This window comes from Arachis stenosperma, chromosome 9 (assembly GCF_014773155.1).
Source record: "Arachis stenosperma cultivar V10309 chromosome 9, arast.V10309.gnm1.PFL2, whole genome shotgun sequence".
Classification (NCBI taxonomy): Eukaryota; Viridiplantae; Streptophyta; class Magnoliopsida; order Fabales; family Fabaceae; genus Arachis; species Arachis stenosperma.
In genome coordinates, this window is record NC_080385.1 from 73,495,533 (window position 1) to 73,520,449 (window position 24,917).

The 24,917-nt window shown below is 40.0% G+C and overlaps 1 non-coding gene across 1 annotated transcript; it reads right to left on the reverse strand.

Annotated features, from left to right (window-relative positions):
• Positions 1–4,880: 4,880 nt before the first annotated feature.
• Positions 4,881–4,988, reverse strand: LOC130952634 (small nucleolar RNA R71). The gene has a single exon (XR_009074811.1). It is a non-coding gene; the product is annotated as a small nucleolar RNA R71 (small nucleolar RNA).
• Positions 4,989–24,917: the final 19,929 nt, after the last annotated feature.

Genomic DNA, 24,917 nt, shown 5'->3' on the forward strand with positions numbered 1-24,917 from the left:
ATGGCCTCAATCATGCTCAATGCAATTCAAAACATCAATCATAGGAAATAAAGAATCAAGCAAAACCAAGATTGCAATCATAGAAGAGATAGAACACACAATGAACAAAATTAGTGGTTAAGATGTGTAACCACTCAATATAGCCCAAAAACTCACAAGGTATTTGTTCTTTACTCTTCTATGTTCCATGAAAAACCATTCAAGCAAGTTTGAAAACAATTCTCAAATCAATTCAATAGCATGCCCTTGAAACAAAATTCATGAAAATCCTTGTTGTTTTTCACCAAAATTTATTCCTATATGTATGTATGATGTGATGGATGCAAATTTTTCAAAACTTCCTAGTTCTTTTCCTAATTTTCAACAAGAAAAAATTATCATGAACAATTAGAAAAAAATTGAACTAGGTGCTATACTATTCACATCATCCAATCACAACTTCTATCTATAAACTATATAGCATGCAAAAATGCATAATACAATAGCTATGGATGAACTAAAATGTATATATATATATATATATATATATATATATATATATATATATACTAAAAGAAAATGCAATGCAACAATCAAAAACACTCCAAATATCTACAAGAGACATAGTAAAAAGAAACAAAAATAAAGTAAAATGTAGAGTGTTCGAAAAGAAAGCTTACGCCCCAAAAATGGGGAATCCTCCCCCACATCTAAGCATCGCACGGTCCTCCATGCATGAACACTATCCGGGGAGAATGTCTCTCAAGAGATCCACCTTCAGATGGCGGATGCGGGGGCTTGGGTTGTGTGGAAACTGCCAATGTCCAATGCATTCTTGGAGTCTCCATCCTCGGTGTCCTCATCCTTTCCCGACTCCTTGTCTTCATGTCTCATCCTCGAAAAGGATGAATAAAGTATAATTAGAACTCATAGGCAACTAGCACAAAAAGGTAAAGGGGGGAGTAAATAAGCATCTAGTTGAGGAAGTTTGTATAGTGGTGTAGAATACACACAACAGCCGATTAAAGTGGCATCCGCACAATGAAAAAGTAAGCAAGAGTTTCTCAATTAAATGGCCTAAGATGCAAGCAATAGATGAGCATCAATTAAGGACAAGCAAACTTAGGCAACCACCAACAAGAGTAAATTGAATGTGGGAATTATTGGATTTTGAAGTTGTACAAGTGTGATGAGCGGATAATTTGTACGCTTTTTGGCATTGTTTTTAGTATGTTTTTAGTATCTTTTAGTTAGTTTTTATTATATTTTTATTAGTTTTTAGTTAAAATTCACTTTTCTGGACTTTACTATGAGTTTGTGTGTTTTTCTGTGATTTCAGGTATTTTCTGGCTGAAATTGAGGGACCTGAGCAAAAATCTGATTCAGAGACTGAAAAGGACTGCAGATGCTGTTGGATTCTGACCTCCCAGCACTCGAAGTGGATTTTCTGGAGCTACAGAAGCCCAATTGGCGCGCTCTCAACGGCGTTGGAAAGTAGACATCCTGGGCTTTCCAGCAATATATAATAGTCCATACTTTGCCCAAGATTTGATGGCCCAAACCGGCGCTCAAAGTCACCTACAGAAATTCCAGCGTTAAACGCCGGAACTGGCACCTAAATGGGAGTTAAACGCCCAAACTGGATTAAAAGCTGGCGTTTAACTCCAGAAAAAGTCTCTACACGAAATTTCTTCATTGCTCAGCCCAAGCACACACCAAGTGGGCCCGGAAGTGGATTTTTATGTCATTTACTCATTTCTGTACACCTTAGGCTACTAGTTTTCTATAAGTAGGACCTTGTACTATTGTATTTGACATTTGGGTAGCTATCTTTGAGTTTTATGCTATCTTAGATCATTGGGAGGCTGGCCATTCGGCCATGCCTAGACCTTATGCTTATGTATTTTCAACGGTGGAGTTTCTACACACCATAGATTAAGGTGTGGAGCTCTGCTGTACCTCGAGTATTAATGCAATTACTATTGTTCTTCCATTCAATTCCGCTTGTTCTTGTTCCAAGATATCACTTGTTCTTCAACCTGATGAATGTGATGATTGACGCCCATCATCATTCTCACTCATGAACAAGGTGACTGACAACCATTCTTGTTCTACAAGCATCTGAGGCTTAGTGAATATCTCTTGGATTCTTTAATCGGAATCTTCGTGGTATAGGCAGGACCTAATGGCGGCATTCAAGAGAATCCGGAAGGTCTAAACCTTGTCTGTGGTATTCTGAGTAGGATTCAATGATTGAATGACTGTGACGTGCTTCAAACCTGTAACCTACTGGGCGTTAGTGACAGACGCAAAAGAGTGATTCTATTTCGGTAGGGGAGGGAACCAAACCGGTGATTGGCCGCACTGTGACAGAGTGTATGAGCATTAGCTTTCACTGCGCGGATGGGAGGTAGCCCTTGACAATGGTGAAACCCTACACGAGCTTGCCATGGAAAGGAGTAAGAAGGATTGGATGAAGACAGTAGGAAAGCAGAGAGACGGAAGGGAAGGCATCTTCATGCGCTTATCTGAAGTTTCTACCAATGAATTACATAAGTATCTCTATCTTTATCTTTTATGTTATTTTCGTTCATCACCATTATACATTTGAGTCTGCCTGACTGAGATTTACAAGATGACCATAGCTTGCTTCATACCACCAATCTCCGTGGGATCGACCCTTACTCGCGTAAGGTATTACTTGGACGACCCAGTGCACTTACTGGTTAGTTGTGCGAAGTTGTAGTGATCACAATTTCGCGTACCAAGTTTTTGGCGCCATTGCCGGGGATTGTTCTTGAGTATGGACAACTGACGGTTCATCTTGTTGCTTAGATTAGGTATTTTTCTTCAGAGTTCTTAAGAATGAATTCTAGTGTTTCAAGGTGATGTTCTTATCATCACCAAAGCTGATTGATCATCATCAATTTAGCTCTTGAATGCAATGTCTTGCTGAAGCTTAGCAAGCTATGTCTAATTCCTTTAGACTAAAGCTTTAGACTAACATTGCATGATTCCTGGAATTCTCATTAAGAACTTTGATACCTTTATTTTCCTTTTCACTTAATTTTCGAAAATCACAAAAAAAAATTACAAAATCATAAAATCCAAAAATATTTCTTGTTTGAGTCTAGAGTCTCATCTTAAGTTTGGTGTCAATTGCATGTTTCTGTTCTTCTTGCATTTTTCAAATTTATGCATGTGTCTTCATTAATCTTCAAGTTGTTCTTGATGATTTCCTTGTTTTGATCTTTGAATTCCATTGACTTGAGTGTTTTGTGTTTCTCATATGCATTCTCATGTAGTTAGTGTCAATAGTATACAAACTGCTAAGTTTGGTGTCTTGCATGCATTGTTATTTGATTTTAGTTGCATTTTGATTATTCCTCATTATTAAAAATCCAAAATATTTTTAATTTGTGTCTTTTCAAGTCAATAATACAAAGAATTGAAGATTCAAAACATACTGCAGAGGAATTACACAGAAAAAGCTGAGCAGTCAAAAATGCCCAGTGAAGAAGGCAGACTGGCGTTTAAACGCCAGCCAGGGTGCCTGGCTGGGCGTTTAACGCCCAAAAGGGTAGTAGTTTGGGCGTTAAACGCCAGAATGTGCACCATTCTGGGCGTTTAACGCCAGGATGGCAAAGGGGGAAGATTTTGTTCTCAAAATCAATTTTTTTCAAGTTTTCAAAGTTTTTCAAAATCAAATCTTTTTCAAACCATATCTTTTCAATCAAATGTTTTCAAAATTAATTTCTTTCCTTTTTCAAAGATACTTACTAACAATTAATGATTTGATTGAACATTTTTTGCCTTTTCTGTTGAGGAAGGTTTTATGTTTGAATCATATCTTTTCTTGTTAGGCAAGTCATTAATTTTTAAAATCATATCTTTTCAAATTGTTTTCAAATCATATCTTTTTAAAATTGTTTTCAAATCATATCTTTTTAAAAATTGTTTTCAAATCATATCTTTTTAAAATTGTTTTCAAATCATATCTTTTTAATCACATCTTTTTCAAACTGGTTTTCAATCAAATCTTTTTGATTTCTAATTTCAAAATCTTTTTCAAAAACCACTTGATTTCTTTTTCACTCTTATTTTCGAAAATCAATTAAGTGTTTTTCAAAATGTTTTCAAAATCTTTTACTTAATTTTCGAAAATTACTTCCCTTCTTCTCACATCCTTCTACTTTTGGACTAACACTATCCCTTAATGCAAAATTCGAACTCCATCTTCTTTGATAAGTTCGAATTTTCTACTTCTGTCTTCTACTTTTCTTTTCCTCTGACACCTCAAGGAATCTCTATACTGTGACATAGAGGATTCCACATTTTCTTGTTCTCTTCTCTTTCATATGAGCAGGAGCAGAGACAAAGGCATTCTTGTTGAAGCTGACCCTGAACCCGAAAGGACCTTGAAGAGAAAGCTAAGAGAAGCCAAAGCACAACTCTCTTTAGAAGACCTGACCGAATTCTTCAAAGAAGAAGAAGACATGGCAGCCGAAAACAACAATAATGCAAACAATGCAAGGAAGGTGCTGGGTGACTTTACTGCACCTACTCCTGATTTTTATGGGAGAAGCATCTCTATCCCTGCCATTGGAGCAAACAACTTTGAGCTTAAGCCTCAATTAGTTTCTCTAATGCAACAGAATTGCAAGTTCCATGGACTTCCAATGGAAGATCCTCATCAGTTCTTAGCTGAATTCTTGCAAATCTGTGACACAGTCAAGACTAATGGGGTTGACCCTGAGGTCTATAGACTGATGCTATTCCCTTTTGCTGTAAGAGACAGAGCTAGAATATGGTTGGACTCTCAACCTAAAGAAAGCCTGGACTCTTGGGAAAAGCTAGTCAATGCCTTCTTGGCAAAGTTCTTTCCACCACAAAGATGGAGTAAGCTTAGAGTGGAAGTCCAAACCTTCAGACAGAAGGATGGAGAATCCCTCTATGAAGCTTGGGAAAGATACAAACAATTAATCAGAAAGTGTCCTACTGACATGCTTTCTGAATGGAGCATCATAGGTATTTTCTATGATGGTCTTTCTGAACTATCCAAGATGTCTTTGGATAGCTCTGCTGGAGGATCTCTTCATCTGAAGAAGACGCCTACAGAGGCTCAAGAGCTCATTGAGATGGTTGCAAATAACCAATTCATGTACACTTCTGAAAGGAATCCTGTGAACAATGGGACTAGTCAGAAGAAAGGAGTTCTTGAGATTAACACTCTGAACGCCATTTTGGCTCAAAATAAAATATTGACTCAACAAGTCAATTTGACTTCTCAAAGTCTGTCTGGAATGCAAAATGCACCAAGCAGTACTAAGGATGCTTCATCTAAGGAAGAAGCCTATGATCCTGAGAACCCTTCAATGGAAGAGGTGAATTACCTAGGAGAACCCTATGGAAACACCTATAATTCTTCATGGAGAAATCACCCAAATTTCTCATGGAAGAATCAAGAGAGACCTCAACAAGGTTTCAATAACAATAATGGTGGAAGAAACAGGTTTAGCAATAGCAAGCCTTTTCCATCATCTTCTCAGCAACAGACAGAGAGTTCTAAGCAGAATACCCCTGACTTAGCAACCATGGTCTCTGATCTAATCAAAACCACTCAAAGTTTCATGAATGAAACAAGGTCCTCCATCAGAAGTTTGGAAGGACAAGTGGGTCAGCTGAGCAAGAAAGTTACTAAACTCCCTCCTAGTACTCTCCCAAGTAATACAGAAGAAAATCCAAAAGGAGAGTGCAAAGCCATAACCATGGCCGAATATGGAGAGGAAAGAGAGGAGGAGGACGCCACTGAGGAAGACCTCAATGGGCGTGCACCAACCTCCTTTGAGTTCCCCAATGAGGAACCATGGGAATCTGAGTCTCAAAATGAGACCATAGAGATTCCATTGGATTTACTTCTGCCTTTCATGAGCTCTGATGAGTATTCTTCCTCTGAAGAGGATGAGTATGTCACTGAAGAGCAAGTTGCTAAATACCTTGGAGCAATCATGAAGCTAAATGACAAGTTATTTGGAAATGAGACTTGGGAGGATGAACCACCTTTGCTCACCAAAGAACTGGATGACTTGTCTAGGCAGAAACTGCCTCAAAAGAGGCAGGATCCTGGGAAGTTTTCTATACCTTGTACCATAGGCACCATGACCTTCAAGAAGGCCTTGTGTGACTTAGGGTCAAGTGTAAACCTCATGCCCCTCTCTGTAATGGAGAAATTAGGGATCTTTGAGGTGCAAGCTGCAAGAATCTCATTAGAGATGGCAGACAATTCAAGAAAACAAGCTCATGGACTTGTAGAGAATGTTTTGGTAAAAGTTGAAGACCATTACATCCCTACTGATTTCATAGTCCTAGAGACTGGGAAGTGCATGGATGAATCCATCATCCTTGGCAGACCCTTCCTAGCCACAGCAAAGGCTGTGATTGATGTTGATAGAGGTGAACTGATCATTCAAGTGAATGAAGAATCCTTTGTGTTTAAGGCTCAAGGATATCCCTCTGTCACCATGGAGATGAAGCATGAAGAGCTTCTCTCAAATCAGAGTCAAGAAGAGCCCCCACAGTCAAACTCTAAGTTTGGTGTTGGGAGGCCACAACCAACTTCTAAGTTTGGTGTTGAACCCCCACATTCAAACTCTAAGTTTGGTGTTGGGAGGTTCCAACATTGCTCTGAGTATCTGTGAGGCTCCATGAGAGCCCTCTGTTAAGCTACTGACATTAAAGAAGCGCTTGTTGGGAGGCAACCCAATGATTATAATTTATATAGTTTCTTTTGTTATTTTATGTCTTTTGTAGGTTGATGATCATAAGAAGTCACAAAAACAATGAAAAAAGCAAAAACAGAATGAAAAACAGGAAGAAAAACAGCACACCCTGGAGGAGAAGAAGCTGGCGTTCAAACGCCAGTAATGCTAGCTGTTGGGCGTTTAACGCCTAGTCTGGCACCATTCTGGGCGTTTAACGCCAGAAAGGGGCACCAGACTGGCGTTAAATGCCAGAAAAGGGCAAGAACCTGGTGTTAAACGCCAGGAATGGGCATCAGCCCGGCGTTTAACGCCAGAATTGGCTCAAAACGTGTTTTTGAGCCCCATTTGGTGCAGGGATGACTTTTCCTTGACACCTAAGGATCTGTGGACCCCACAGGATCCCCAAACAACCCCACCACTCTCTCTTCTTCTTCACCCATTCACCTCAACATCTCTTTCTCTTCACCACTCACATCCATCCTTCATAAAACACCACTTCTTCCCCTTTTGGCCGAACCACAAGGCCATCTCCCTCTCCTCCATTTCTTCTTCTTCTGCTCTCTTCTTTCTTCTTTTGCTCGAGGACGAGCAAACCTTTTAAGTTTGGTGTGGTAAAAGCATTTGCTTTTTGCTTTTCCATAACCATTTATGGCATCCAAAGCCGGTTCAACTGAGAAGGCATGACCTCAAGCCCATCACTAAGAAGAAGATGGAGCAAACAAGAGACCCCTCTCATCATGAGATCCCTGAGATACCTCAAGGGATGCACTTTCCTCCACAAGACTATTGGGAGCAACTAAACACCTCCCTAGGAGAATTAAGTTCCAACATGGGACAACTAAGGGTGAAGCACATGCTATCCTCCATCATCATTAGAGAAGATCAAAGAATCATGAGAGAGGAGCAACAAAGGCAAGGAAGAGACATTGAGGAGCTCAAGCACTCCATAGGACCTTCAAGAGGAAGGAAGAGCCGCCATCACTAAGGTGGACCCGTTCCTTGATTTCCTTGTTCTTTATTCTTCTGTTTTTCGAATTTTAGTGCTTATGTTTATCCATGTTTGTGTCTTATGATCATTAGTGTCTTAGTGACTATGCCTTAAAGCTATCAATATGAATCCATCACCTTTCTTAAATGAAAACTGTTTTTATCACAAAAGAACAAGAAGTACAGGATTTCAAATTCATCTTTAAAACTAGCTTAATTAGTTTGATGTGGTGGCAATACTTTTGTTTTCTGAATGTATGCTTGAACAGTGCATATGTCTTTTGAATTTGTTGTTCATGAATGTTAAAATTGTTGGCTCTTGAAAGAATGATGAAAAAGGAGACATGTTACTGAGGATCTGAAAAATCATAAAAATGATTCTTGAAGCAAGAAAAAGCAGTGAATACAAAAAAAAAAGAGAAAAGCAAGTGAAAAAAAAAAAGAAGGAGAAAAACGAAAAAAAAAAGGGAGAAAGAGAAAAAGAAAGGAAAAGAAAGAAATAAAGTTGTGATCCAAGGCAAAAAGAGTGTGCTTAAGAACCCTGGACACCTCTAATTGGGGACTCTAGCAAAGCTGAGTCACAATCTGAAAAGGTTCACCCAATTATGTGTCTGTGGCATGTATGTATCCGGTGGTAATACTGGAAGACAGAGTGCTTTGGGCCACAGCCAAGACTCAATAAGTAGCTGTGTTCAAGAATCATCATACTTAACTAAGAGAATCAATAACACTATCTGGATTCTGAGTTCCTAAAGAAGCCAATCATTCTGAACCTCAGAGGATAAAGTGAGATGCCAAAACTGTTTGGAGGCAAAAAGCTACTAGTCCCGCTCATCTAATTTGGAGCTATGTTTCATTGATAATTTGGAGTCTATAGTATATTCTCTTCTTTTTATCTTATTTGATTTTCAGTTGCTTGGGGACAAGCAACAATTTAAGTTTGGTGTTGTGATGAGCGGATAATTTGTACGCTTTTTGGCATTGTTTTTAGTATGTTTTTAGTATCTTTTAGTTAGTTTTTATTATATTTTTATTAGTTTTTAGTTAAATTCACTTTTCTGGACTTTACTATGAGTTTGTGTGTTTTTCTGTGATTTCAGGTATTTTCTGGCTGAAATTGAGGGACCTGAGCAAAAATCTGATTCAGAGACTGAAAAGGACTGCAGATGCTGTTGGATTCTGACCTCCCAGCACTCGAAGTGGATTTTCTGGAGCTACAGAAGCCCAATTGGCGCGCTCTCAACGGCGTTGGAAAGTAGACATCCTGGGCTTTCCAGCAATATATAATAGTCCATACTTTGCCCAAGATTTGATGGCCCAAACCGGCGCTCAAAGTCACCTACAGAAATTCCAGCGTTAAACGCCGGAACTGGCACCTAAATGGGAGTTAAACGCCCAAACTGGATTAAAAGCTGGCGTTTAACTCCAGAAAAGTCTCTACACGAAATTTCTTCATTGCTCAGCCCAAGCACACACCAAGTGGGCCCGGAAGTGGATTTTTATGCCATTTACTCATTTCTGTACACCTTAGGCTACTAGTTTTCTATAAGTAGGACCTTGTACTATTGTATTTGACATCTGGGTAGCTATCTTTGAGTTTTATGCTATCTTAGATCATTGGGAGGCTGGCCATTCGGCCATGCCTAGACCTTATGCTTATGTATTTTCAACGGTGGAGTTTCTACACACCATAGATTAAGGTGTGGAGCTCTGCTGTACCTCGAGTATTAATGCAATTACTATTGTTCTTCCATTCAATTCCGCTTGTTCTTGTTCCAAGATATCACTTGTTCTTCAACCTGATGAATGTGATGATTGACGCCCATCATCATTCTCACTCATGAACAAGGTGACTGACAACCATTCTTGTTCTACAAGCATCTGAGGCTTAGTGAATATCTCTTGGATTCTTTAATCGGAATCTTCGTGGTATAGGCAGGACCTAATGGCGGCATTCAAGAGAATCCGGAAGGTCTAAACCTTGTCTGTGGTATTCTGAGTAGGATTCAATGATTGAATGACTGTGACGTGCTTCAAACCTGTAACCTACTGGGCGTTAGTGACAGACGCAAAAGAGTGATTCTATTTCGGTAGGGGAGGGAACCAAACCGGTGATTGGCCGCACTGTGACAGAGTGTATGAGCATTAGCTTTCACTGCGCGGATGGGAGGTAGCCCTTGACAACGGTGAAACCCTACACGAGCTTGCCATGGAAAGGAGTAAGAAGGATTGGATGAAGACAGTAGGAAAGCAGAGAGACGGAAGGGAAGGCATCTTCATGCGCTTATCTGAAGTTTCTACCAATGAATTACATAAGTATCTCTATCTTTATCTTTTATGTTATTTTCGTTCATCACCATTATACATTTGAGTCTGCCTGACTGAGATTTACAAGATGACCATAGCTTGCTTCATACCACCAATCTCCGTGGGATCGACCCTTACTCGCGTAAGGTATTACTTGGACGACCCAGTGCACTTGCTGGTTAGTTGTGCGAAGTTGTAGTGATCACAATTTCGCGCACCAAAGTGAAAGAGCAAAATTGATATAAAATAGCACAACAAACAATAACCAATGCAATGATGAGGAGAAACTACTTATTCATCCTTAAGAACAATCAAATAATCACATGGGAAGGTGCTTGCTACAAAAATGATAAGTCTTGATAAGAATCAAGTCAAGTCAACTCAAACAAATATAAAACATTAAAAAGGAGCAAATATGTTGTGATGTGATTATATTGACTTAAAAACCATGATGAACAAGCAATTCCATTCAATTCACTAAATTCAACAGGTACTTGTTAAAAATTGCACCAAATAAGGGACAAAAAGTCAATTTCTAAATCAATTTGATGCTAGCAACTCAAAGCACTAAACATGTACATTATTGAAAATTCAATCCCAAATAACATCATCATCATTCAAAAGTGCAAATTCTTGATTAGAATGCCAAACAAGGGTATAGTCTAAGACATGTGGTAGCTACAACACATACATTAAATAGAAAATTCATTCAGGCATTATGTCAAATACATAGTATGCAATGCACATATTCACTAATTCAAGATAAAGTTTTAAACATCAACAACCCATAAATAAGAAATTTGAACACTTGCAACTCAACAAACAGACAATTAAATAAATCTAAACTAAATTATCAGAGTTAAATAAAGAAAATAGAAAGCAAGCAACTAAACATAACAAATAAGATTAAAACAAGAAAAGTGAAAAGTTAAAGTATGGAAAAGAAAAAGATAAGGAATAGTGGCACTTGTGTTAGCCACTGCGGAGCTCACGGCGGTGGTACGTCATCGGAGAAGAGAAGAAAGAAAGAAGAAAAAGAAAGAAGAAAGAAGAAGAAGGAAGAAGAAAAGAGAAGAAAGAATAGAGAAGAAAGAGAACGGCAAAACAGGGCACTCTTTCTCATTAACGTGCAAGAGGCGACTCGTGTGTACGGACAGGAAAGTGTGCGTACGCATACTAGCAAAAACGGTGGGCGTTGACGAAGTCTTGATGAGGTAATAACTCTTCTCAGTTTCCCAATGCAAAAAGTGGTAGAAAAATAAAATTCTAAGAACTATCAATGTCTCAAGAGAGAAAACCTAGAGAAGGAGTAAAAATTAGATCTAAAACTAAAACTGTGTAGAATGAATTGTTGCTCTGGTTTCTGCATGTTCTCTGGCTCTAGTCTGCTGTTCTAGGCCAAAAACTGGGTCAAAATAAGGTCCAAAATGGCCCCCAGCGAATTCTGCAGATTATGCAGATCGCGCTCATCACGCGATCGCGTCATCCATGCGGACGCGTCATTTGCATTTTTCCCTGCCACGCGGTCGCGTCATCCACGCTTCCGCGTCACTTGTGCTTTTCCAATCCGCGCGGTCGCATGAGCCATGCGGCCGCGTCACTGCGATTTCTCCTCTTTCGCGCGAACATTTGAGCCATACGGCCGCGTCACTTTTCGCTGGTTATCTCCTCAATTTCTCGTGTTCCTTCCATTTTTGCTAGCTTCCTTTCCAATCTCTAACTCATTCATGCCCTATAAAGCCTGAAACACTTAACACACAGATTACGACATCGAATGGAATAAAGGAGAATTAAAATGCATAATTAAAAGTCTCTAGGAAGCAATTTTCAATCATGTAATAATTTCAGGAAGGAAATATAAATGCATGCTAAGTTAATGAATAAGTGGGTAAGGATCATGATAAAACCACACAATTAAACACAATATAAACCATAAAATAGTGGTTTATCAACCTCCCCACACTTAAACATTAGCATGTCCTCATGCTTAACTGAAGGAGATAAGATAAATAAGTATGAACATGTAGAAACTCATGCAATGCAATGTAACCTATATATATGAATGCAACTATATGATTCATGCCCACTTGATCAAAAGTAAATAAGCTCTTTAAAACAATTATAAATCAAATTCCACTAATTCTACCATTATACAGTAAGACAGATAAAAGTGCAAGAATATAGCTCATGAAAGTAGGGAACATGGAAATTCAAGCATTAAACCCTCACTGATGATGTATGTACGCTCTAATCTCTCTAGTGTATAGGGTAATCACTCTATCCTTCTCTAATCATGCTCTCTAACTTTTGTTCTTCTCCTAACCAATTAACAACAGTTAATATACCAATGTAAACATCATGAGGTCTTTTCAAGGTTGTAATGGGGCCAAGGTAAGGGTAGGGATACATATATGGTTAAGTGACCTTATAAATTGAATCTTTAATTAACCCAAGCTTTAACCCAACCTATATATTTTATATAACCTTAGAATTCATACCTAGCCACCCAGAATTCCCTTTTACATTCTATACTCATGTATCAAATTTTGTCATATGTGCATTGATCTTTGAATTCTTAATTCAGCATTGGGGTAATTTTGTCCCCTTATTTATTTATTGATTTTTTTTATAGACATAAAAAATAAATATAGCTTATCAATGCACATAGATTTTTAATTCTTATAGTTTCACATGAGTAGGTATCCAAATTCCCATTGTATTATCATGACACATTCCCTTAATAACTTTTGTTCCCACAATTTTCCATACTTAACTAGCATACACAATTCTATCTTAAGCTAACCAAAAATTCAATTTTGGATATACAATTGTTTTTCCGCTTAAGGCTAGTAATGTGGTAAAATATAAAACAAATGGGATTTAAAGGCTCAAAGTGGTTAACAAAGGTAATTGAAAAGGGTATGCTTAATTTGGATAAGTGAGTTTAAACAAATAATGGCCTCAATCATATGCAAGCATACAAACATAGTAAATATTGGACATATAGGATGAAACAAAATATAGATTACAATCATAGAGAAGTAAACACACAAGAATAAAATAATTATGGTTAAATAATGTAACCGTGCATAAAGGCTCAAATCTTCACAGGTTGTGTGTTCTTTAGCTCAAAAATCATGTTCCAAATACAACTTCAAGCAGATTTATCAATAAAAATTTTTTTTATTAAATTAGTGAAATTTTGTTCCAAAGATAGAGTCTTAGAAGAAACTTATTGTCTTTTCAATCAAGTAGAACATGCATGCAACTAACCTATTACTATGCAATTTATCCTATTCTATAAAAGAAAGAAAATCTAACTAAAATATCCTAATTTATTGGTGCTAGGGAAGAGAAATGACCTCCGGAAGTCAGGTACTGACCGACCTCCCCACGCTTAAGGCTTTGCACCATCCTCGGTGCCATCTGTCAGGAATAGTGGTGGGCTGGTGGCGGTGTCTCCACAGTCGGAACCGTCGTGGCTCCCTGTGCTAGTGAAAGAAGTGGAGTCCGGAGTGCCTGGATCGTCGTTAAGTCTGTGATTGCCTGTGAGGAGCTTCTTGAGGTAGTTGAAACGGCGTTAGTTGCGGCGCTCTCGGAGCTTGGCTTTCTTTTCTTGTGCTTCCAACCGCTTCAGTATTTGATGCAGCAGCTGACTAGTAGATGGTGGAAGAGCTACAGCATCCTCTGCGGACTGGCTGGTAGTGGCAAGTTGTGGCCTGAGATATCTCCCGTTAGGGACATACTGATCATCCCGGGGAAGAATGGCTTTGGTGTCTCCAGCTCTGTAGGATACTCCGGCTGCTGAGATAAGATCAGAGACTAATGCGGGGAAAGGTAGGTTGCCTGCAATCTGCACATGTTCCATAGCATTCCAGATATGTCTTGGTAAATTAAGAGGCTGGTCTGTGAGGATGCACCATAGTAGAACGGCCATGTCTGCCGTGAAGGAGGACTTATGAGTACTCGGGAAGATGTAATGGGACATAATCTGTGCCCATACGTGAGCCTCTAAGGTGAGTGCAGAAGCCGAGATTCCCTTAGGACGGGAATGATGGTATCCGAAGATCCATTTACTGCCAGGTCGAGCGATAACTCTGAGAACAGCGTCCCAGTCAAAGGTGTATACCTGGCGCTTGATTGCGGCTTTCTGAAAGGCATCCAATCCTTCTAGAGCAAGTGGGAGATCTAAGGCTTGCTGTATGGCCTCTTCTGTAATGGGGACTTGCTTTTGGCGTAAATAGACGGACTGCAGAGTTGGCAGGTGGAAGTTGGAGTAGAACTCAACAACCCAAGAAAGATTAACCTGTCGTGGCTGTCTCTGTAAGAATCCCCAATGACTTTGTGCAATTTGTGGCTCAACAAATTCAGCGATACGAGGCGGAAGGATAAGAAGGTGTTCATTGTTGTAATTTCGAGCTGCCAGAATAGAAAACATCTACTCACAGTAGCGATTTGGGAATGGTGCAGTGTCCTTGGCTGGGAAGGCTCTCTCCTTTTCATCAGCCTTGATAATCCTTTTAATTCATTTTGTTGAGGGCTTGACTGCAGTTGAAGAAGGCTCTGCCACTAATGCTCTATTCGTTCCTTTCCTTGCTGTGGGTTTAGGGGCAGCTTTCTCTTTGCCTTTCTTGGTGGCCATTCTGAAAAAAAGGGAAGAGAAAGTGAGTTAAATCCAAAGAGATAAAGCAAGGAAGGGGATTGAGTGAGTGATAATCAGTGCACGGTAAAGATGAATGAAATAAACACATGGTCATGACAACATGTGAAAAGATCTTTAAAGGAAATAGAACAAGTGCATGATAGGATAAGTAGATCCAAGATGATTATTGGCATGCCGGCAAGGGCATGAGTAGCATAGATCAAGCATCACTTCATAACAAACTATCGCCTTTGTATTAACAATTAAATTCAATTAATAAAATAGTAAAGGGAATTTGTGAAAAACATGCTTTGAATAGTAGGAAGTATAATAAAGAAGTGCATAATGCCATATGGGCTTTTTCACAAACACATAGCATGCATGGTAAATAAGGTATAGAAACTATTAAAGCAAACATGCAAGCAACCATTTAAAGAAAATAATATATAATTGCCAAATAATTTGTAATAATCCACAAGCATATAATGAGGAATAATGACTCAAATAAATTTCTAACACCATGTAAAAAGGAAAGAAGAAGAAAAAAAATATTGATAATGAAAAGAAAAAAAAAGAAAAAAAATAACATATAAAATAAGAAGAATGATAGAAAAGGAAGGATGGAAGAAGAAAATAAAACCTTGTTAATGGAGGTGAGAAAGAGAGAGAGTGAAAGGTGAGATGGAAGGAAGAAGGGAGAAGGAAGAAATAAGGAGGGAAAAGAAAAATTAGGATTTGGAGAAGAGAAAGATAAGATATTTTGGCAATTTAGATTGAGCTGTGCCGCGCAAACGACGCGGCCGCGTGGGGCACGCGTTCGCGTGATTGCGCTTTAGTTCAGTTGACGCAGTCGTGTCGGTCACTCGGTCGCGTTAGTCACGCGGTCGCGTGACCCATATTGTGCTTCTGGCACGAGTGCAGCCTCGCGCCTATACAACTCTCTATTCAAAATTATATATTTGCCGAATTTGGGGTGACACGATCGCGTGGGGCATGCGGTCGTGTGAGTGGGCTTCAGAAAGGAATGACGCGGATGCGTTGGCGACGCGGTCGCGTGATAGGATTGTGCGTCCAGCATCAATCCAGCACCACTCTCGCACAATAATTCGTTGTGCACCCTTTTTTACGTCAAAAATCAGGGCATGCGGCCGCGTGGGAGGCTATTATTCCCATCTCCTTGCGACGCGGACGCGTCGCTGATGCGGTCGCGTCACGTGGCATTTTTTTTATTTTTTATTTTTTATTTATTTTTTTTTGTATGCAAGTATGTAATTATGCAATATGCATTGCTAAATGCAAATGTTATGAATGACATCCAGGTTCAATAGAAATAAACAATATAAAATAAACAAAAATGAAATAAAATAGAAACAGGAACGATCATACCATGGTGGGTTGTCTCCCACCTAGCACTTTTAGTTAAAGTCCTTAAGTTGGACATTGGATGAGCTTCCTGTTATGGTGGCTTGTGCTTGAATTCGTCCAGAAATCTCCACCAGTGCTTGGAATACTAGCATCCTCCGGGGTCCCAAACAAAGTACGTAAAGCCCTTGTGTGAGTTCAAACAGGCTTGTAGGCTCCCGGAGTGTTGAATGTCAGAATAGACTCCAGGATCCCAAACTTTTCTTCTACACCCGTCTTAGTCTTGATCTACATTGTTCCAGTCGGGTGAGGAGTAATCCGAATTCTCACTGCAGTGACCAAACAGCTTCCGAGATCCTTTAGATTGAGCTTGACACCAATTCCTGCACCTTAAATTGAAGTGCGAAACCTCATTGAATCTTGCATACCATCACCGAGTGTGAGATATTTCCCTTTTTCTCTTAAAGCCGCAGGAGCTCTAAGCTGGCCATCTGTCTCAAGCAAACCATATTCAAGTGGAAAATTGAAGATAAAGGTCAAGGATTTTACCCACTTGAAGTTTGTGTTTAGTGGTAGTGGCCTTGGGGTCAGTGTTTCCAGTGGTTCTACAAGCTCTACTCCCTTGTGGTCTTCTGTGAATTCCTCCACTTCCTTGCAAACCTTTTCCATTCCAGCCATGTCCTGGTCAAAGTCTTCCATGTCTTTCTCATCACTTGAGTCATAATTAGGAGGTTGAGAAAAGTCGACCTCTGCATTATCTTCGTATTCACTTGGGGAAGATTCTTCTGTCTCAAAGAATTCACTTGCGGATGCAAGTTCATCACTAGGAGGACTTGACTAGTGATCATCATCATCAAGGAAACATGTGTCTTGGGTAATTCTGTCTAGTTCTTCATAAGATATCTGCATTGGGGGCTGCGCAACATCCTCTTTAGCATCAATTGTAACATCCTTGACGGAGTTCTCCACAACTCTGGATTCAGGTGGCGGTTCGACATCTCCTAAATCTTCAACAAACTCTTCTTCTTCTGCAATGACAGCGCCCTCTACTTGTTCCAGTACGAAGTTATGCTCTATGCTGTCCACTGGAGTCTCTAGTGTCTTCTTTGTGCTGCGTTCTTCATTAAATTCTCCACATAAAGCCATGGGAGTCTGTCGAGTGTCTGAACGTCTGAAAGATAACTGATTTATTACTTGCTCCAATTGATGAAGGGTTGCATTGAACTGGTTTACTGATTTCTTGAAGCGCAACTGTGATTCTTGGCTTGATGGATATGGACGTGGTGCATAAGGGAGTGGTGGTTCTTTGGAGTAATTAGGTTGGCGTTGGGGTGGATAAGGATCCTGTGGTAGTGAATGGTGAAAAAAAGCTTGTGAGTGTGGTAGTTCGAAGTTATGTCGAGAGGATGGTCTCTAAGCACGGGGTGGGGCTTGTTGGTAGCTACTAGGTGGTCCACCAAATCTTTCAACTGGGTATGCATTGTAGAATGGTCGTTGTCCATGATATCTTGGAGGGTGTTGTTGCCTAAAGGGTTGATTAGATCCTCTTGGCTCCATCCGTCCTTGATTGGTCTGACCTTGATGCATATTCCTGCTGTGGTTTCTATTTCCTTCAACAAAGTTAGAACCAAACTCAAAGCGAGAGGGGTGAGAATTCATAGTAGTTATTAGAAATAAGGGGGGGGGGGAAAAGGAGAAACAAATAAACAAGTAAAAGAAAAATATATTTTTTTGAAAAATATTTACAATAACCAATAATAAGGCACACGTTTGCAATTCCTCGGCAACGGCGCCATTTTGATGTTGCAAGTATATATTTTAATAATTTTTAATTCACCAATTTCCGCCGCATCAATTTTTGGCGCCGTTGCCGGGGAGTTGCAATAGAGTGCTAAAGTTATTAATTAGAATTTATTTATTTGCATTTTATTTTATTTTTGTCACTATGAGCTGTACGTTTCTTTCGTTAAATGACGCGTTCACTTCCTGATCCAAGCTTGCCAGTATTTGACCCTGAAATTGAAAGAACTCTTTCACGTATAAGGCAAGCTCGGCGTCGGCGACTCCTCTTTGAGGACGAACCTGAACCGTCATCCAAGGAAGAAACAAGCTCCCTCTCTACTGATCCGGTTCATTTACGTGCAGGTGACATGGCAGCGTCCAGAAGAGTCACCATCCAGTAAGAAAGATCCCCTGATTTTACGCTCTAACCATTCCAGGCACACCACTGATGACAAGTCATCATATACCCATTTTTCAAGCCAATTTCATTTGTTTTGTTAGCATTTATGCACTTTCTTGTATCTGAAGTTAGTGATTTGGAGTGAAAATGCATAACTTCTCTAAATCAAGCAACCACTATGAAATTAATGATAAATCATGAGGTTTAAGCTAATTTTAATTGCATTTTAATTGATTTATAAGCCTCTTGAATTTAGTGATACTTTGAGTGGTTGTTTTGGTTTATTATAGGTGAAGAAAAGAAAAGAAAATGAAAAGCGTGGCATAAAAAGTGTAGCCAAAGAAAGAAAAGCGTGGCCGAATCAAGATGAAGCGTGTCGCAACTCATAGGGGAAGCAACCTTGCCCTCCACAAGGGCAGAATGCCCTCTAGGAGGGCAGCATTAAGTGACCGAACCAAGAAAGGCATTCCTGCCCTGCCCACTCCAAAGGGCAGAGCACAAAATGATGCCTTGGAACCAAGAGAAGCAATTTCTGCCCTGCCCTTGTGGAGAGCAGGATCGGGCTTCATGAGGAAAGAAATTCAAGGGAAAATGACACCCATGCAAGCTACAAGTTTCGAACCAAGAACCATGAGGAAGCCAAGCACTAAGGGTGACTAGCGTGCCAAGAAACCAAGCAAAAAAATTGAGAAGCATGCGTCTGCCCAGGATCGAACACGGGCGTGCAATATGACCATTCCTGCCCTGCCCTTGGCGCGGGCAGGGCAGCCTCCCACGCACCAACGCGCATCCTGGCGCGCCAAATTTCTTCCTGGCGCACCAAATTCCTTTTCTGGCAGCACCATCCGCACGCACGCTCGTCCTTGGCGCATCAACCTTTCTCGCCCTGCCCTTGGCGCGGGCAGGGCAGCCTCTGGCGCACCAAACGCGCACAGACTCGCACCACAAGCACCAAGGCCGCACCAACTTCATGCACCATGCACCAAATTTCTGCCCTGCCCTCCACAAGGGCAGGGCAGCCTCCTGGGAGTGGATTTCATGGGCCGAAAATTCAAATTAAATTCTCATTTTAATTCATTTCTTCACCAATTCAAAAGCCCATCCAAACCCCATTATCCAAGAATAGAAAGTGTATAAATAGTAGTTAGTTTGATGTAATTAGGACTTTTAGGCTCACTTTTGAATTTTACTTTTACCTTGGCTTTAGAATTTTCACTTTCACCTTCCTTTGGAGCTTTGACTCTCTTGGAATTGTTCTTGAGAGAATTGGCCGAGACTTCAGAGGATTAAGGGAGAATTGATTGATCTCCTTCCTCAATTCCCTTGGGCAATTCTACTCTTCTGTTTTCTGAGTTGTGGATGTGTGAAATTGGGGAAATTCTGTCCCAATTCCATTCTAGCTCTGTTTAAATTTGTCTTCTGCATAATTCACTTTCAATTCGGTTCTTCCATTGCTTCTTCTTTCATTTTCTGTCAATTGCTTAGTTCATTTAGATCTGGGAAGGAAATTGGGTTTTAGGCTCTGTTACCTAAGCCCTTGGGATCCTGAGATCACTTTTGGTTCTTCTGTGAACCTCTGCTACATTTCATTTCAATTCTGTTTGAATGCTTATTACTTCTGATTTACTTTCTGTTCAACCATTTGCTGCAATTTACTTCTTCTTTGCTTAGATCTTGCAATCCCACTCCTTAATTCCCTTTTATCTTCTAGCAATTTATCTTTCTTGCCATTTAAGTTACTGCAATTTAAGTTTCTTGCACTTTAAGTTTCAGTCATTTACTTTCTTGCTCTTTAAGTTTCTGCACTTTTACCTTTCTGTTCCTTATTTTACTGCACTTCTCCCTTCCCCCTTTACATTTACTGTCATTTAATTTCTGTTAAACACAAATCACTCAACCAAACTTGATTTGCTTAACTAAACCACCCACTAAACTAAAATTGCTCAATCCTTCAATCCCTGTGGGATCGACCTCACTCATGTGAGTTATTATTACTTGATGCGACCCGGTACACTTGCCGGTGAGTTTTGTGTTGGATCGTTTTCCACACATCAAGTTTTTGGCGCCGTTGCCGGGGATTGAAATAGATTGACAATGATTAAGTGAAGTGGAGGTCTAGATTAAGCACTTGTTCTTTTCTGTTATTCTAACTCTCACTAACACATTAACTATTTGAGTTTTTGCTTAAACTAACCAACCAAAACCTCATTCTAGCAATAGATTGAAGTTTTGTTAACTCTCTGGGTTTGTGTGTTTATTGTTGTGTGGTTGTATGTCAGGTATAGGAAGATCCTCTACTATCTACTCTGAAATTGATCAAAGGACTCTTCGGAGAATAAGAAGAGCTGAAAGAGGGAAGAATATTGTTGGAGAAGAAGAAGAATCTGAGGAAGAATTCCAAGATATGGAAGGAGATACCAATCAACCAGGAGGAGGAGCCAATAATGACCAACAGGGAAGAGTCTTGGCTTCATACACATTTGCAAATGCCGAGCACTGTGGGAGTAGCATTCTTCCTCCCAATGTCAATGCAAACAACTTTGAACTCAAGCCACAACTCATCACTCTGGTTCAAAACAATTGTTCTTTTGGAGGAGGGCCTTTGGAGGATCCAAATCAACATTTGTCTACTTTCTTGAGAATCTGTGATACGGTGAAAACAAATGGGGTACCTCCTGACAGCTACAAGTTGCTACTCTTCCCATTCTCTCTTAGAGATAAAGCAACTCAATGGCTAGAGACCTTTCCAAAAGAAAGCATCAACACTTGGGATGACCTGGTGAGCAAGTTCCTTGCCAAATTCTATCCACCTCAAAGAGTCCTAAGGTTGAAGACAGAGGTTCAAACATTCACTCAATTGGAGGCCGAGAGCTTATATGAAGCATGGGAGAGATACAAGGCTCTATTGAGGAAGTGTCCACCAGAGATGTTCACTGAGTGGGACAAGCTACAAAACTTCTATGAGGGCCTCACTCTTAAAGCTCAAGAAGCTCTTGATCACTCTGCCGGAGGCTCTCTACAACTCATGAAAACCACAGAGGAAGCTCGAAACCTCATTGATATCGTGGCCAACAACCAATATTTCTTTGCTCATCAAAGACAACGCCAACCATCACAAAGAAGAGGAGTCATGGAGTTGGAAGGAGTTGATTCAATCTTAGCTCAAAACAAGATGATGCAGCAACAGATTCAACAACAATTTGAGCAAATGGCTAAGAGAATTGATGGCTTGCAAGTGGCAGCAGTGAGCACCACAAACCAACCTCCAACCACTTGGGTGCAAAGTGAAGAAACTCAAGAAGAGCAACAACAAGAGCAAGTTCAATACATGCACAACCAAAATCCTGGAACAAATGAAGTCTATGGTGATACCTACAATCCATCTTGGAAGAACCATCCCAACCTTAGGTGGGGAGACAACCATAATCAAACCCAACAACCATGGCAAAGAAACACAGGCCAAAACAATTGGAAAAACACAACCCACAACCCCCAGCCAACCACTAACCAAAATTCATACAGAAAACCACAAAACAACTACCCAAATTCCAACCAATACCCACCCAATAACCACCCAACTAACCAAAACACTTATCCTCACACATCAACACCCCAAAATCAACCCACCTCACAAGACTCACAGAGAATCACCCATCTAGAACAGCTCATGGAAAAACTGATGAAAAACCAAGAACTGACCACTAAGAATCAAGAAGCTACCATGAAGAACTTAGAGAGGCAAATTGGCCAAATCTCTAAGAAGATCTCTATTGAGAAACCATCAAGTTCACTCCCTAGTGATACCATTCCCAACCCAAAGGAAGAATACAAGGTGGTGCAACTGAGAAGTGGAAGGGTGTTAACAGAGGGTAACCAAGGAGCAACAAAGAAGTTTATGGAGAATAACAATGAGCCAACAAAGAACACTGAAGCCATTAACAAGGATATGACAACCAAGAATGATCCAGAAAAGCTCACAGAAGAAGACAACAAGCCACAGAATCTGAAGAAAGGAAAGAAAATCATGGAGGAACCAATTCCAAAACAGCATCAAGTGGTGAAGAGCTCAACACCACCACTGCCTTACCCACAAAGATTTCACAAGGAAACAAAGAACCAGCACTTCCACAAGTTTCTTGAGACTTTCAAGAAGTTGGAGATTAACATACCTTTGGCAGAGGCTTTGGAGCAAATGCCCCTGTATGCTAAGTTCCTAAAAGAACTCATCAACAAGAAAAGAGATTGGAATGAGAAGGAAACAGTGGTGCTTAGTGAGGAATGCAGTGCACTCATTAAAAAGGGACTCCCTCCCAAGCTTGAGGACCCTGGAGGTTTCTTCTTACCATGCACTATTGGGAACTTATTCATTAACAAAGGAATGTGCGATCTAGGAGCAAGCATAAATCTAATCCCATATTCTCTAGTGAAAAAGCTTGGCATAGAGGAGGTGAAACCAACAGAGATGACTTTGGAATTGGTGGATCAATCAATAATCTATCCTAAGGGGCTGATTGAGAACCTTTTAGTTAAGGTTGGAAAGTTCATCTATCCGGCAGACTTTGTGATCCTGGATTCTTCAGAAAATGAAAATGACTCCATAATACTTGGTCGACCATTTTTGGCCACTGCTAGAGCCATTGTGGACATAGAGCAAGGAGAGTTAACCCTTAGGATGCATGAGGAGAGCATCATCCTGAAAGTTTTCCCAGAATTGCAAAGGAATGAAGAAACAAGCAGAATAAGTGATGATCTCCTTCCGAAGCAATCAACTGAAAAGGAAGTAGAACAAGTAAACAAACAGATACAAGAAGAAAATGGGCTTCACAAGGAAGCAGGGGTGATCAACAAAAAGGAAAGCATCACCACTCAAGTAACTGCTAAGAAAGGAAGAATAACAAGCAAGAAAAAGGTGAAGAACAAGAAAAAGGCTCACAAAGGGTGGAAGAAAAAGAAAATCCCAACTGAAGGATTCTCTAAAGGTGGTAAGGTGCAATTAATATACCAACAGCAGGGAGCAGAAGATTATTACACTGTCAACCAAATTCTTTCTCTTGAGCATATGGAAATTGAGCATCAAAGCACACAGAGAAAGCTGACAGTGAGAGGTGACAAATTGAGACATCACCAATATCAACCACCTTAAAGGGAGTTCAATGTCAAGCTAATGACAATAAAAGAGCGCTTCATGGGAGGCAACCCATGGTTTAATATTTCTGTCTTTCCTTTTACTTAATAAGCTATGACTCTTCTAAATATGGTTTTGAATTTTCATGCCTGGTAAATGCACATGTCATTTTGAAGCACATGGCAAACTTCTAAGTTTGGTGTGCCTTAAGGCACACCTAATTTCATTATGCATAAGACTTTTGATAAAGCATGTGACCAAACACTAAGTTTGGTGTCCGCATATGCAACAAGATTCAGGGGATCATTTTCCAATCATGGACTCAAAACCATACAGACAAGAGATCATACATCAATTTGTTTTAAAAAATGCATCAATTGTGAGAATGGTTTGTATTGTTAAGCCATCCCCTTAATAAAATATAAGTTTGGTGTTCACCAACTTTTAAAATTTTATTTAAGGACACAATTGATCACAAAAAAAATTGTTTTTTTTTTCTATTAAACAAAACAAAACAATTTGTTTCATTATTGCAAATAAGTTGCCACGGTTATGCTATATTCTAAGCTAGCTGTTTGATTCATGCAGGAAAAGAAGATTGAGACAAACACAAGGAGGGGCCACGGCTAGGAGGAGCTATGTGAGGGAGGTCACATGTGCCTAGGAGAGCGTGCTCATGGGGAACAAAATCTGCATGCATGCAACATTGGACACCGAAGAGCATGCAGCCAATGGGAGGAGGATCCTTGTCAAGCCTCAACCATGCATGCAAGCCGTCCATTTCATGCATTCTTTGAATGAGCAAACCAATCTCAGCCCTCCCTAAACACTCACGGTCCCCTCCTCATCCACTCATTGTGGTTTTGTTGAAAAATTTGGAAACATGGCCTATAAATAGCCGTTGCACCAACACGGCATACACTCTCCTTTATTCAAGCCATTTTCACATTAAAACCATATTCTCGTCCACTTCCAAAACCAACTTAATTTCCTTTCCTCACATATCTAAACCGAACCAAGGTTCACCCCAAACACAACACATATTTCTTCTTCTACTATCACTTCTACCTTCTTTTCACTTTAATCCTAATGGCCTCCTCAAGCTCACAAAGAAGGCCGAGAAAAGAGCCTATGGTAACAGAACCTCCATCATATGATGCAAGAAAGTTTAGATCCCAATTTCATGAAGGGAGATATCATAGGTTCATGGTGGCAAAGAATGTTATCTATGAGAAAGGCTTTGATTTGAGGGAAGGAGAATACCCCATTATGAGGCAAATCACTAACGAAAGGAGATGGGAACTCTTGTGTTCTCCTCTGACTGACATCAGTGCAGTAATGATTAGGGAGTTCTATGCAAATGCTGCCAAAGAAAACAAAAATAGTGCTCCCTACACAAGCTATGTCAGAGGGGTTGAAGTGAGTTTTAGCCCTGCTGCTATCACAAGAGCTCTCAAGTTGAGAACCATCACCTATCCAGAGCTTAGCTATGAGGCTAGATTGCAACGGGAAAACAATCCTGATGAGATCCTGCAAGGAATATGCATAGAAAATACAGATTGGGAAAGAGAT